The sequence below is a fragment of the Pagrus major genome, chromosome 22, assembly GCF_040436345.1.
Source record: "Pagrus major chromosome 22, Pma_NU_1.0".
NCBI lineage: Eukaryota > Metazoa > Chordata > Actinopteri > Spariformes > Sparidae > Pagrus > Pagrus major.
The window spans coordinates 17,560,884-17,573,485 of record NC_133236.1 but is presented as its reverse complement, the minus strand read 5'-3'; the positions used below and the strand labels follow the sequence as shown (position 1 = coordinate 17,573,485).

At 42.8% G+C, this 12,602-nt stretch overlaps 1 protein-coding gene across 2 annotated transcripts in view; it reads left to right on the top strand.

Moving 5' to 3' along the window:
- eva1aa (eva-1 homolog A, regulator of programmed cell death a) overlaps positions 1–12,602 on the top strand; it is a 78,713-nt gene that overhangs the window by 44,217 nt on the left and 21,894 nt on the right. Inside the window, exon 1 of one of the 2 annotated variants that reach the window (XM_073492266.1) lies at positions 3,209–3,482. The exons of the other annotated variant lie outside the window; for it this stretch is intronic. The gene's annotated coding sequence lies outside the window, so the exon portion shown is untranslated. Of the gene's footprint in view, positions 1–3,208; positions 3,483–12,602 lie in introns of those variants that run through there. 2 annotated transcript variants of the gene reach the window in all.

The following is a 12,602-nucleotide window of genomic DNA, read 5'->3' as shown; positions in this document are numbered from 1 at the left end:
AAACAAGACATAAATAATAATAGATAAACAGGACTCAACACTGTTTCTGATGTGGTGCTATTGAAGTGTCTATAATCTGTGCTTGTAAACTACAGTTTAAAACATAGTTTCAAAAGAAACTAATTTGCTGATTGAATCTTCTCAATTAAAAAAATAAATTGCAGTAATAGTATTTTTCATAACTTGGGGTCATGGTTCTTAATGTCATATCAGTCCATGACTGATATGAGTTAAACGTGTTCTCAGAACTCAGTGATGTTTCTTTTCTCCTGAGCCAGTGGCGCTCTAAAAAGTCCCTTTAATGAAAACAGAAAAAGAGAAAAACTGGAAACGGAAACTAGACTGTGTGTCGGCCAGACTCTTTGGTTCCTCTATCTACAGACTGTTGGATAAAGATGAGGAAGCAGCAACAGAGGGCTGCACTGATACAGACAGATAACACAGGTGACTGCAGCATGATAGGATCAGTGCCAACTCAGTGATGACCTCAGTGCTACACTTTGAGGAATTCAACATCAGCTGAGTTAAGATGAGCCAAGATAAACCTGAGCAGTGGTAAAATGTATGATGTGTCTGTGAAGTAGATTTCATTGGTTCAATCAAGTACCTTTATATTTCCATTTCATACCACTCATACACTTCTATTGACTCACTTTACAAAAAGCAGACTTACACATAAAACTTAATGATTAACTGAAACATATGTTGCTCGTGTATATAAAATAGTTAAAAGTAAAAAATAATAAAATAAAACACCACATACAGTGTCACGGTATGTCCGAGAATAATAACATAATTTAAGATTTTTTTTTTTTTTCTAATTTGCAGAAAGGCCCACTGTTTTGCCGTCCCCCTTTATCCTCACGGTCTCCTGACAGTAGATAATTAGTGTCTATCATCCCTCCTGTCTGGTCCACTGGCTCAGTACTGACCACCCACTCCTAAAAGGCCTCTTTGGGACTGTTGTTGAGGCCGTAGGTCTCATCATCCCTGGTCTATATGGTAATGGGAGAGAGAGGGCCTCTCTGACGATCATTGGTAGGGTCTGTCGCTCCAGTCAAAGCCACTTATGTCCCTGTAACCGTTCCAGCCCCCAACATAGGAAGCGCTTTCCAGAGCGGAGGAATGTTCTGCGTTTGGCTTTAGGCTGTTTGTCTGCTTTAGAAATGCGGGATAATGGGAGCATGCAGTCAAGTTCGTACAGTCGCACAAACACATGTGTACACATGTACAAACATACCTACACACGTAAACAACAAGCACAAGTAGATTATACACTACATGCACAAACTGAATGCAAACACACAAACATCTCCCCCCTCCGTCCTGTGGTTTTTGCTTGGCCCGTTTTCCCAAATGAGCAACTGCTTCTTTGTTGGGCTGGAAACTGCAAAATAAGCAAAGCTCTGGACGAGAAGTGGCTGCCAACTTTGTCAGCTTCACGGAGTCGTAAACTGTGTACACTACTGTTTGTCGTGTCACTACGCCGCGCTCACGGCGAAAACTACTCTCTGCTCTTTTTGCGATCCATCGTTCTTGTTTTCGTTTGTATGTAGAGTGTGTTGGATCGGAGGAGGTGTGGTGGGGGGGCAGACTAATGCTTTCCAGTCTGTGGCTGGTTTCAGTTTTCCTCCTGCGGTGGACGAGGACAGAGGGAGAGGAAGGGAGAAAGGGAGAGGGAAGAATTAGAGAGGCAGTGTAGGGGGTGGGAACCAAGGGGAGAAATTCCCAGGCCATCTTAAGCTAGAATTATAGTTCTGCAGGATACATTTAAATGTCTCCGTGGATCTGTGCAGAGAGGGGTGTTCTGGGTAACTATAGGTCTCAGAGGCTTGCAGAGGAGTCAGTGCACACACCTCCGAAATCGTTTTGTTTCAGCTTTATTCACGATGACATTGTGCTGCTTTATATAAAAACAAAATAAAGAGCTAATTTTTATCTCATTTAAACAGCTTTCTTGAAATGGCAGAAACCCTCTTTAGGAAAAATGTATTTATCCTTCTGTTAACATGGAGGTGGATTTATGACCTATACTGCAGTCAGGGAGTCGAGTATGTTTCGGCTGTACTTTCTGGGAGCTGTCATGTCGTCCGTCTTAAAGGGGCACTATGTAGTTTTGAAAGAAATTCAAATTCAGAATTTCAATATTTACAATATTAATGAGGTAATAATACAAAGAAATATTTATTTTTTCCATGACTGAATAAACAAGCTGTTCTCAGAGGATTATAAGGTCCCCAGAGCACTGTTTGAAGCTAGAAAGGTGGCAGGGTCCTCTTCTCATCACAGTTTCTTCCCCAAAACTATAGTGCATCTTTAATATATGTAAATAATTGGTTTTACTCAAATCTGTACAGAGGAAACAACAAAGCTGTGAAAGTGGGCACTATGGATTAAATCCATTATCATGAAATATGCACATTTGAATTGCCGTATTGGTATACTTAATGTCACAATGTCATTCATTTTCTGGTAAATCAATTAAGAAAACAATGACAAGAATGTCTGTTTTTAAATCAAATCGATGTACAACTCCATAAAAAGCCATTATTGCCATAAAGCAGTCCTGCTTGTTGACACCCACACAGATATTAAAGAGACAGTTATCGTGTTATAATGGTGGAAAAACCTGTTGCCTGCTGTCTCCCGGTGTATACGGTGATATCGTACAACCCGCTGTGTGCGTTCATCTACATGCAGCCTGGAGCAGCATGTTCCAGCTCTGACACACAACATTCCCAGATTCCCAAACTGAGCTGAATGAAATTCTCAGGTCATTTCCTGGAGCTGGACTCTTTCTCTCTTTTTTTTTTTTTCGCTCTCTCTCTCACTCACTCAGTCATTCTCCCTCACTCGTAGCCCCCTCCTCCTCTTTCGCTCGCTCCTTCCCTCCCCCTTTCTACCTCTCTCTGACTGCTCACTCACGCAGCAGTGGGCTGTAGAGGTGGACACTTCATGTCCCTTCTTCTCTCTCTCTCTCTCTCTTTCCCCCTCTCCCTCCCTCACCACCTCGTTCTCTCTCCCTTGCTCTCTCCTGCTGTCACATTCCAGTTGTCTAAAGCCGGGTTTAACTTTCTCTCTCCCTGAGAGCAGGAAGGAAGGGCAAACTAAAAGAGGAGAAGCATTAGAAAAACTCTGTGGATGAGAAGAAACTCCATTTGGCTCAAAAGAGAAGTGGGAGTCACCATCAAGGAGCGTACCTTCTTAAAGGGGCTATTCTTTTCTTTTTTCCTCACTCCCTTCCTTCTTTCTTTTCCCTTTTTTGGGCCGTGCGCTCTCATTCTGGTCGGACCCACGGTGGACTATTCACGTGAGCGCTTGTTTTCACGGTAAAGCTAGTGGCGGGACGAGGAGCAGGAGGAGGAGGAGGAGGAGGAGGAGGGAGCAGTGTTTGACAAGCCAGACAGCCGCACACAAACACACGCTCAGAGAGAAAGTTACTGCCTGGATCCCCGGAGGATTTTCCATTCAGCAATGTGTGTGTAAGTGTCACCTCGTCTTCTGCCTGAACACGCTGTTAAATCTCTCTGTGTTGTGAGACTTTCTTGTTATTTGAGAAGTGGGACCATTACTCTTGTTTGGATGTTTAAGAATCATTTCTCTGCATATTCAATCCATCATCAGGCTGTTTAGCCTTCTCCTTGTTGTTGGGAAGTTTAAATGCCTCACCTTGTGTTGCTCTCAGGAATGTCATTGCCGTTTCAGCTCTTGACTGCAGAGGTTGTGAGAACGTATGAGGAGATATGTTAGTGTGACTTTGTGTTTCATTATATGGAAGTTGGATTGCAGTGAAATGTGAGGAAACAAGCGTTCACCGCATGAGATCACCTAGATAAAGACATGCACATGACTACAGTGATACCTGACAACATCCTACTCAGTATTGGTACCTTTAACAGCATGTATGTGTGTGTGTTTCCATAGATGGTCAGTGTTTTTCCTGATGATCTGCAATCAGGCAGGAGTTTGACTCCACTGTAATTTAACCACAGGGGGCATAATACAGTCAAACCAACAGGGGCAGCGAGTCGTTCAAACACTGCAAGCACTGGTGCTGACTCAGAGCAGGCAGCAGTGATGAGCTCACAGAAAAGATGTCGCTTATCTCCAAAACCCTATGACACCCTTTCTTTGAACACTTGTTTTCATTATCTGCCTGATTGATATCTCGATTAATCAGTTCATTGTTTGGTCTATGAACTTTCAAAAAAGCTGTTTCTCAGAGCCCAAGGTGACGTCTTGAAAATCTCTTGTTATGTCTGACCAAAAACCCCAAGATATACCAAGATATTCAGTAAATTATGAAACAGATACAACAGAGACAAACAGCTCCTCGCTCAAAATATTTAATATAAATGTTTTTTTCACTTGTACAGTCACATTAACTGTCAGGTGACCCTCCTGTACAGGTACTTGTTGGGCATGTCCTCTGCACTGGTTTCATGTCTGAAGAATGGCCTGTGCCTGAAATGTCACATGGAGGACCTGAATGTTCATGGGAGCATTACTCAAGCGTTTGGACTCTGGACTCCGGACACTAGGTGCTGGATTCTGTCCAGCACCTAGTGCTCAAAATGTTCGGATGTGTGCCCTTTTGTGACCTTTTCAAATATTTGCTAGGAGAAAAAAAGAGATGACTGGATGCTCAATGTAATACACTGAAGATAAAAATTGTGACGGATGTTCCTGGAAAATGAAAAAAAAAAAAAAAAAGAGTACTAAAAATCAGAAGCAATCTAGGTAGATAAGAAAATGTATCAAACGAGTAAGGAAATATTAAAAAGCCTCTTCTTCTTCTTCTTCTTCTTCTTCTTCTTCTTCTTCTTCTTCTTCTTCTTCTTCGTCTTCTTCTTCTTCTTCTCCTCTCTTCTATCATTGCTGTATGACCATTTAAAACCTGGACTTCATCTAATTGGTTGGTTGAACATCTGGTTAGATGTCTTTGTTGCTTTAGTTAATCTGAGTTTAGTTGTATTTTTCTGTGAAATTGCACATTAATGAGAACATTTAGCTCATAAAAGATTCACAAGAGGTTTGGTATTTCAGTAAATCAGTCATCAAAGAACCTGTAAACTGAGATGAACCAGCGTAATCAGCCACGATCGCTTCCTTTCATCCGATGCTGAACTCAAAATATGTTTTGTGTTTAGTCCACATGCGCAATCGCAGCGACGGCTCCTGCATTTCAGCACGTGTTTCTCCACAGAAGCCCTCCTTCAGCTCGACACAACAGCGTGCACAACACCTGAACACACACGTCACCCCTCGTAAACAGGACTGAGTAACCGGCTTGCACCAGACAATGGCGCAGTCAGTTCCTGGGCACCGAAATGACAAAATTGCTTCGATGGCTTCCAAATGTTGTGTGTGCGTTTTCTTCCTGTCTGTTGTGAACATGTGTATAGAGCAGTGCTCCTGAGACTCTGACTGTGTGAGTTAGTTTTAATGTGTGCACGCATCCACACCTACCTCTCCCTGTCAACCAGGTTTCCCTCTAATTGACGCGTTGCCGTTCCCCTGTAGCGCCAGTGTGCAGTGCCGGCCCGGTCCCTCCCAAACCACAAGGGACTCTTTGTTTGTAATTTATGAATTAGTGTGTGGTTTGGGTTACGAGAAGAGAGGGAAGGCCAGAGAGCTGAATGACGGCACAGGAACAGGAAGAGGAGTAAGCCCAGCCTGCCCGCTCACTTCACCACTCATTTTGATTAGCTGGATGTTAACGCGCTTTTGTTTATTATTCCAGATTAGCAGTCTGGGCGTCTTCTGGAGATGCAGGGGTAGATTGAGATGACATTAGAAATAATTGAACTATTCTGTGTTTATCTTTTTCTCTCTTTTTGCACCTCCTCATACAGCGATGTGACATCATGTTTGACAGCCCTGTGATAATCTGTGTGAATCTGTGTCCGGCCATCAGATAAGGCGGCTGCTCAGTTGTAAAAACAGAAAATCAGTTGTTCCCTTCCCTCTCTGCATCTTTATAACTTCGTATAGCCTCCTGCCCCCCCCCCCCCCGTTTGGAACGCTCTTTCCGCCATCCATTGGCTTCCTTTTGCTCTTTTTCATCAAGTGGTTTTATTTACTTTGTCTAGTCTGAATGGAACCTGGCGCTGTACTAAGCTTTGGCCTGGTTCTCTCGCAGAAAAGCAAAAGCCCTCTTTCCTTTCCAACCCCGGTCTTTTTTCTCTGCCCTTGATTTGATTTTTATCCTTTTCTTCTCTGTTCTCTGTTTTCGAAGCCCAGCATGCATTCCTAATGGCTTCAGTTCTCCGAGAGGGGTGTTTTCTTTTTTTCCTTCCGTCCTACTGCCCTTCCTTCCTTCCCTCTTTCCTTCCTTTACTCTTTTTCTAAAAAGTAAAAGTCATTTTGAAGTGCATGGGGAGAGTGAGGGGGGTCTTTTGATAGCCAAAGCAGATGTGCCCCCCACACCAAAAAAAAAACTTCCTGGCATCCAACATGCAGCTGCTTGCAGGAGGTGCTGGGGTTCTCCTGTCCCCCTTATACCACTCTTTACTTCCCCCCACCACCGCCTCAGTAATACCTATACATCCTCATGCTATACTTCCTCTACTCCCCATCATAGCTGCAAGGGACCCCCGATCTCAATTATTATACACCGTAGATCGGCTCCCAAAAAACAGAGCCCTTTACTCTATAGTCCATCAACCAAATTCTGCCTTTCTTTCCTTCTCCCGGAGGAGCAGTGTATTTCACTCCTCTGATGTCTGTGTTATTGCCCGGACCGGTCCTGGATTGAGGGATTTGAGGAGCCTCATAGCTGTGGGGAGTCGTTTATCTCCCAGCGAGGTTTGTGGGGGTAAGTCCCCTGGATCTTGCTAGATTTAAAAGGTCAGCGAGGTGGGAGAGCCGAGAAAACAGCAACAGGCCGTGCACATGTACAGACACATGAAGATCCCAAACACACACTCTATAAAGCAACAGGCACGATAGAGTATCTGAGAAGCCTGAAGCATTAACACAGTTCTTACATTGTTTTTCGATTTTCTTGGCCCCCTCTGCTGAAAAATGTGTTTTGCTTGATGTTGATTTACTGTTAGAGTTGAGTACTTGCAGAGTTTTTACATTGCTGCGTTTGTGTCATTTGTTTGATGTTGCAGTGACAACAAGCTGATAAAGTATATTGGTAGCTGCCTTGTCCAGTTATCCAGACAGCATGTGTGTGTCCAGTTCATGCTCAGGCCAAAGAGCCTCTTGAATGGCTTTATTGAGCAGCCTTCTGCCTCTTTAGTTGCCCTTTAGTGAGCCATGCTCACCCAGGAAAAATTAATTTTCTCTTCAAGGCACCCTGGTCAGGGTGAAGGACGCTGCACTTCTGACTGTGTGTGTGTCTGTGTATGTGTGTGTGTGTGTGTTTCCTGGATGTGCTGGCCTTAGGAGAACCTTCACAGTAGTCCAGTTAATTAAACCGGAGCATTGCAGCGTGAGGAGAGCAGAAAAAGGCCAGTGTTCAGGTGCATACCAAGTATGTGTGTTCACGTCAGTGTTTTGCCAAAGGTGTGTATGTTTGCTCACTTGCCTGTCCAGCCGGGTTTGTGTGTGTGAGACGTGGGTGAACTAGTATCTGCCATCAACTGAGACTGTTTTAAGCTGCTCGGGGAGGAAGATGGATGGTGTTTGTCAGTGCAATTTACACTCAAGGTTGCGACATTATAAAGTCAGTGAGTGAGTTTACGTTTCTCTGACAGCTGCCTAGATGCTGTAACTATCTAAACAGTGTCCGTACACATTGATACAAACACGATTGTTCATTTTCATTGTACTTACGTTTACGTTGTACAATACTGATGCCAGATAGATAGATTGCACTACAGGTAAGGGGGAAAATATGTACTTTTGATTTTCGGGTGAACTGTCTCTTTAAGATGTATTTTTGCCAGTCAGTGCCAGTGCGAGTGTGTTGGTTCTTGCCATCCTAGCGTATGTTACTGTTGGATTCGGTGTAAGGAATAATGTCAGAGGCAGTAATGCTGCAGTTCTCCTCATAGGGACTGGCATGGAGTAGCATGTGGTCTGTTTTTACAGCCCTCTCTTCGCCTTCCCCTCTCCTCCCTCTCAGCTCACCCTGCCTCACCCCTATTAAACTCAATTTGTTCTGAGAGGCGAGGATTGCTATGAGTCCTGAGACATGCGCTGCACGGGCACAAGAAGGCAGAGAAAGTTGATTTAAAGGAGGATTTAGTGGCATCGTGGGAAACAGAAGAGAGAACAGAAGAGAGAGGGAGATATTTATAACATATATTTTTAAGTAGTTAATCATCGAAATATAGTTTGAATGAGCCGTTGTTGGTATGCTTTGGATAGCATAACAACTTCCAGTACTTTTTACGGCTAATTGGATCGAGAGAGGAACAAAAAGAGACACAAGGAGACAGAGCACTTAGTCTGGAGACTTTCAAAAAGCCCAAACACTCCCCAACAGTCCACCAAGACTTCCATTAAAGGTTGAAATGTTATACAGCAGGATTACAGGGTGAAAATTTAATTAAGACTCCAAGTCTCAATGAGGAGACTTTGGGAGGAGGTTTCAATCTAAACATGTGTTTTAAGTCGGCCCACGTTTGGTAGGTTTCAATATACAGTAAACATGTGTTTCGGGTTGCGTTGGCCTTAGTAGTTTTATCGCTGCTGTATTTCAGGTTTTAGAAATTAGCAGACATGCTTAATGATGTCTGTAGATTTTACAGCCCAGGGTTTTTGAATGAAGCATTAAATGACTAGCTGCAGATGTTAAGCAGGTTTTCAGATGAAGGAAGAACATCTGCTGTGATTTGTGTAAGTGATATCTAATAAAGCAGGAAGCTTTTAGGGATGACTTTTATCTTATTACTGTCTACAGTTCAAGATTTGCAATATGCTTATGAAGCAAATAACTGCTGATGTATGCTTTGAGGCATACTTGTAGTTGGTCAAAAGAATTGCTATGTACAGTATAAGACAGACAAAGACAGTCTGTAAAGCATGTTTCTTTAACAATTGATCAGCCAAATTTAATCGATTAAACTTCAGATCTTTCAGAGTTCCTGACTGATAACTTTTAGAGTCTGTGTGGACATCACAGGATCTGACATGGTCTCGGCATGAGAAGTTTCACGGGGATAAAGATCTGAGATTGGAGATTTCAGAAAACACAGGACACAGGGCTCAAGTAAACATGTGATGGATCACGACCTCCAACAGCCAGGGTCAGCTCACTTATCAATGCGTTCTGTGTGGAGGGCGGCCTTACTCAAGACAATATTGATCTCTGATTGCTGCTTTCAGGGTCAAAGGTTATCTGTCATTAGCAGCCAATGGGTCAGTCCAGTGCACTAGGCAAAGGTCAGGAGGTTGTTTGGAGGAAGTAAACTTTATCTGTTGAATGTGATGGATAGTGTTCAGGTATCAGTGATCTGGGCAACTTTTTGCTGTTCCTCCATATTTTTCTATTCTTCATATCAGAACTCAAGAATTTCCAAACGCTCTATTTTAAGGCTAATTATCACTGGGACAGTATTCCAGGGTCTAAAAATATGCTATTTCATTTTTTTGTCCTCAACCATCTGGTGACCACTGGAAATAACACACAACCCTCTTCGGGACGCCAAGTTGACAATCAGTGACATAAAGATAGCAATTTCTATCTATAATATTGTACTCAACAATGTAATTAGTCAGATGGCACAAGACACACAAGATTTCAGTCAATCAGATAGGTTTTAAACCAAAGCCCTAGGTTAGCCAAACTTAGTTGAAAGAGAAAAAACGGCCAAACTGTAACATAACATTTCTTGCAATACCACTGCACTTACATCAAGTTTTACTTCCAAATAAAGTTGTTAAGATAATTTGTCAAAACTGTCTGTTTATTTAAAGGTGCAATATGTTAGAATTTTAATTTAAAACATACAAAAATGAATTAACTAAAATTATCAATAGAATATGAAGAAATAAGAGTTTTGACGTTATATCAAAGATGTCAGTGTACTATGTTTCAGAGATATCTACTGAAGTTAGCATGCTAACCCTGTAGCTACATGGCTATCTGAGCTAACGAGCTAACGGCAGCTACAGTAAGCAGCAGTGAACAGTTACTCTGGTGATGTGCTGACCCCTCTTCTCACATACTGCACCTTTCTTTTTAGCAATATCCACCTTGTTCTGAGATCTCAGGGGAGACAGCTAGCCTGTTATGTCCAATGTTCAAAAATATGCATACCAACACTAACAATGTTGTGGTTTTATGAGAAGTTACGTACCATAACCAGAAGGTTGCTATGTTCAACAACAGGTTGCCAAGAAATACAGGAATTAGCTCCCTGTAAAGCCACAACACCGGGCAGAAGCTAGCTGGCTCGTTTCCACATTTCTGTTTGTGTAGGGATGAAACAAATATGATGCAACTTAAGTGAGCTTTAGCGATGCTGGTAAGTGTAATTTTCAACTTCGGACAGCCAGGAAGGCTTATTCCTCCTGTTGCCAGTCTTTATGCTAAGCTAAGCTTATCGCCCCCTGGCTCTACCTTAACTCATCTTACAGAAATGAGAGTGGTATCGATCCTCTGAGTCTCTGCAAGAAAGCAGTAAGAGTGTCAGTATAAACCTCACTAACTTGAAACTTTGAGCTATTCTCTTTCACACAAACTTTAAATGTAGCCCTTACTGTATATTTGTAGTGCTAATATGAAACACAGCACTTGATAGCGATATTATTCCCTGAATGCTTAAAATATATTCTCACCCGTTGGGATGTGTCCTGTCTTAAATAGCCTGCAGGCTGTGTGTCCCAGCTTAGCCCAGTACAGTAGAACCATGCTGGGCTGTTATTTAAAAATCTCCCGAGAGCTCCATCACTCTGATCTCAAGCCAGAGCCCACTGATCTAGCCTCCAAACACCACCACGGCCTCAGTCTTCCTCTGCCTTCCAACCGAGGATGAAGGGATGATGGAGGGAGAGAAAGAGGGAGGGAAGCATTCTCTCTGGCCTTCTTTGGCATGCTTTTTTCAGCTTTTTCTCCCGCAGCAGGCCATCTGTTTCCTGTCTGCAACATGACACCAGTGCCCGACTGGGTTCTGGTTCTCTTGAGGTGTGTGTGTGTGTGTGTACTATTGTAGGATTTATGATTAGCTGCTATGCTAATGCAGCTAGTCATTTATGTTGGTACAAAGTGGCCCATGTGCTCTCATGTGATTCAAGTGTGATATAGTGGACACGCTTACCCCCGAAGTGTGGGAACCGCTGACTTCTGTATCATTGATTCATATTGAGAGTTCCCATTGGCTGATGGGATGTGGTAATGCATTATGTTCTGTCTCAGCCAGTCTTTTTCACACTTGTTTGTATGCAACAGTGTGGAGTAATGTTCTTTGTGTCTGTTTTTTAAATTATAAATACTAAAGAAGAGGGCAGAAGTACAAAATATGTAAAGTCTTGAAGCTTGCCTAATCAGGTTTGGCAAAAGTGGCTGTTTTGTCTGACCAGTGATCGGTCTTGTGTACTCTTGAGGGGGGGCCGTCTCTGTTTGGATCTTGGCTTTTCTCCACTAATAACAGTAATAGAGCTGGCTGCATGAACCTGGATAATCCCCACTCTCTTCTTTCACTTGCTCTGTAGAACAGCAGAAGAGGTAAAATGAAAGTCATTTAGCTTCATTGTCAGTTCTGTTGCTGTTTAAGTGGAAAGCTGGCATTACAGGTCAGCCAGCAAATAAGACAAATCTTATCCAAGGGTAGCTTCAGTTCTCAGTAGTCTCCGTCTTCTTCTCTCTGTCAGATGGGGATTTTCCACCCGTAGGCCCACACTGAAAAGCTGGACGTCTCTCTCTGCCAGTGTGTTTGTTTTTAATCGATGTGCATAATGACGTTCGTCAGCGAAAGCGAAGCCAGACCTCCAAGTTGTGTTTGTTTTGCGAGGCCACTGTGGATCCAGGCCTCCGTAGGTTTGGCTGCAGCCTGAGCCAAACCAGCCAGATTTTGGGATGCTACTATTATGCTATCCAAAATTTTGGTTGCCTGCTGATGGAAGCAAACACTGTACTCTGCAGCGCCAGATCCGCTGGAAGTGCGAGGAGGAGGAGAGGTTGTTTTCCAATGGACTGACTAGCCCTTTTTGACATATAAGGAAGTCGCATTTTGTTCTTTAAATATCATACAGTCAGCTAAGATGTGTGCCCTCTGATATTGTGTTTATTATAGATGAATTTAACAACAGTTTGACAACGAAAATAAAAATTCAGCGATAGAGAGCGAAACTATAGACATGTCAGAACAAAGGTTGCAATAACTACATGTGATTTCTTGCCTGATAAAAGTACAAAGAGTTTATAAGGGCCCACAGACCCCTCTGTAGAAATGTTACAGACAACCACATGCTCTATGTTTTGATCACAAGATTTTTTCTCTTTCACTCGCCTAATAAAACGCCTGTCAACGTTAATATGGCAGTTGCCCTATAAAGGTCACTGCTGATGAATTCATGGGTGGTCCTTTTAATCTAAAATCTGACTCCTCACAATGTTGGCACATTCTCCGCCCTGCTAGAACCGCTTCAAAATGTGCTACTTAAAATCCCTTTGATGACATGAAAAGTTATTCATTAGCATAAAT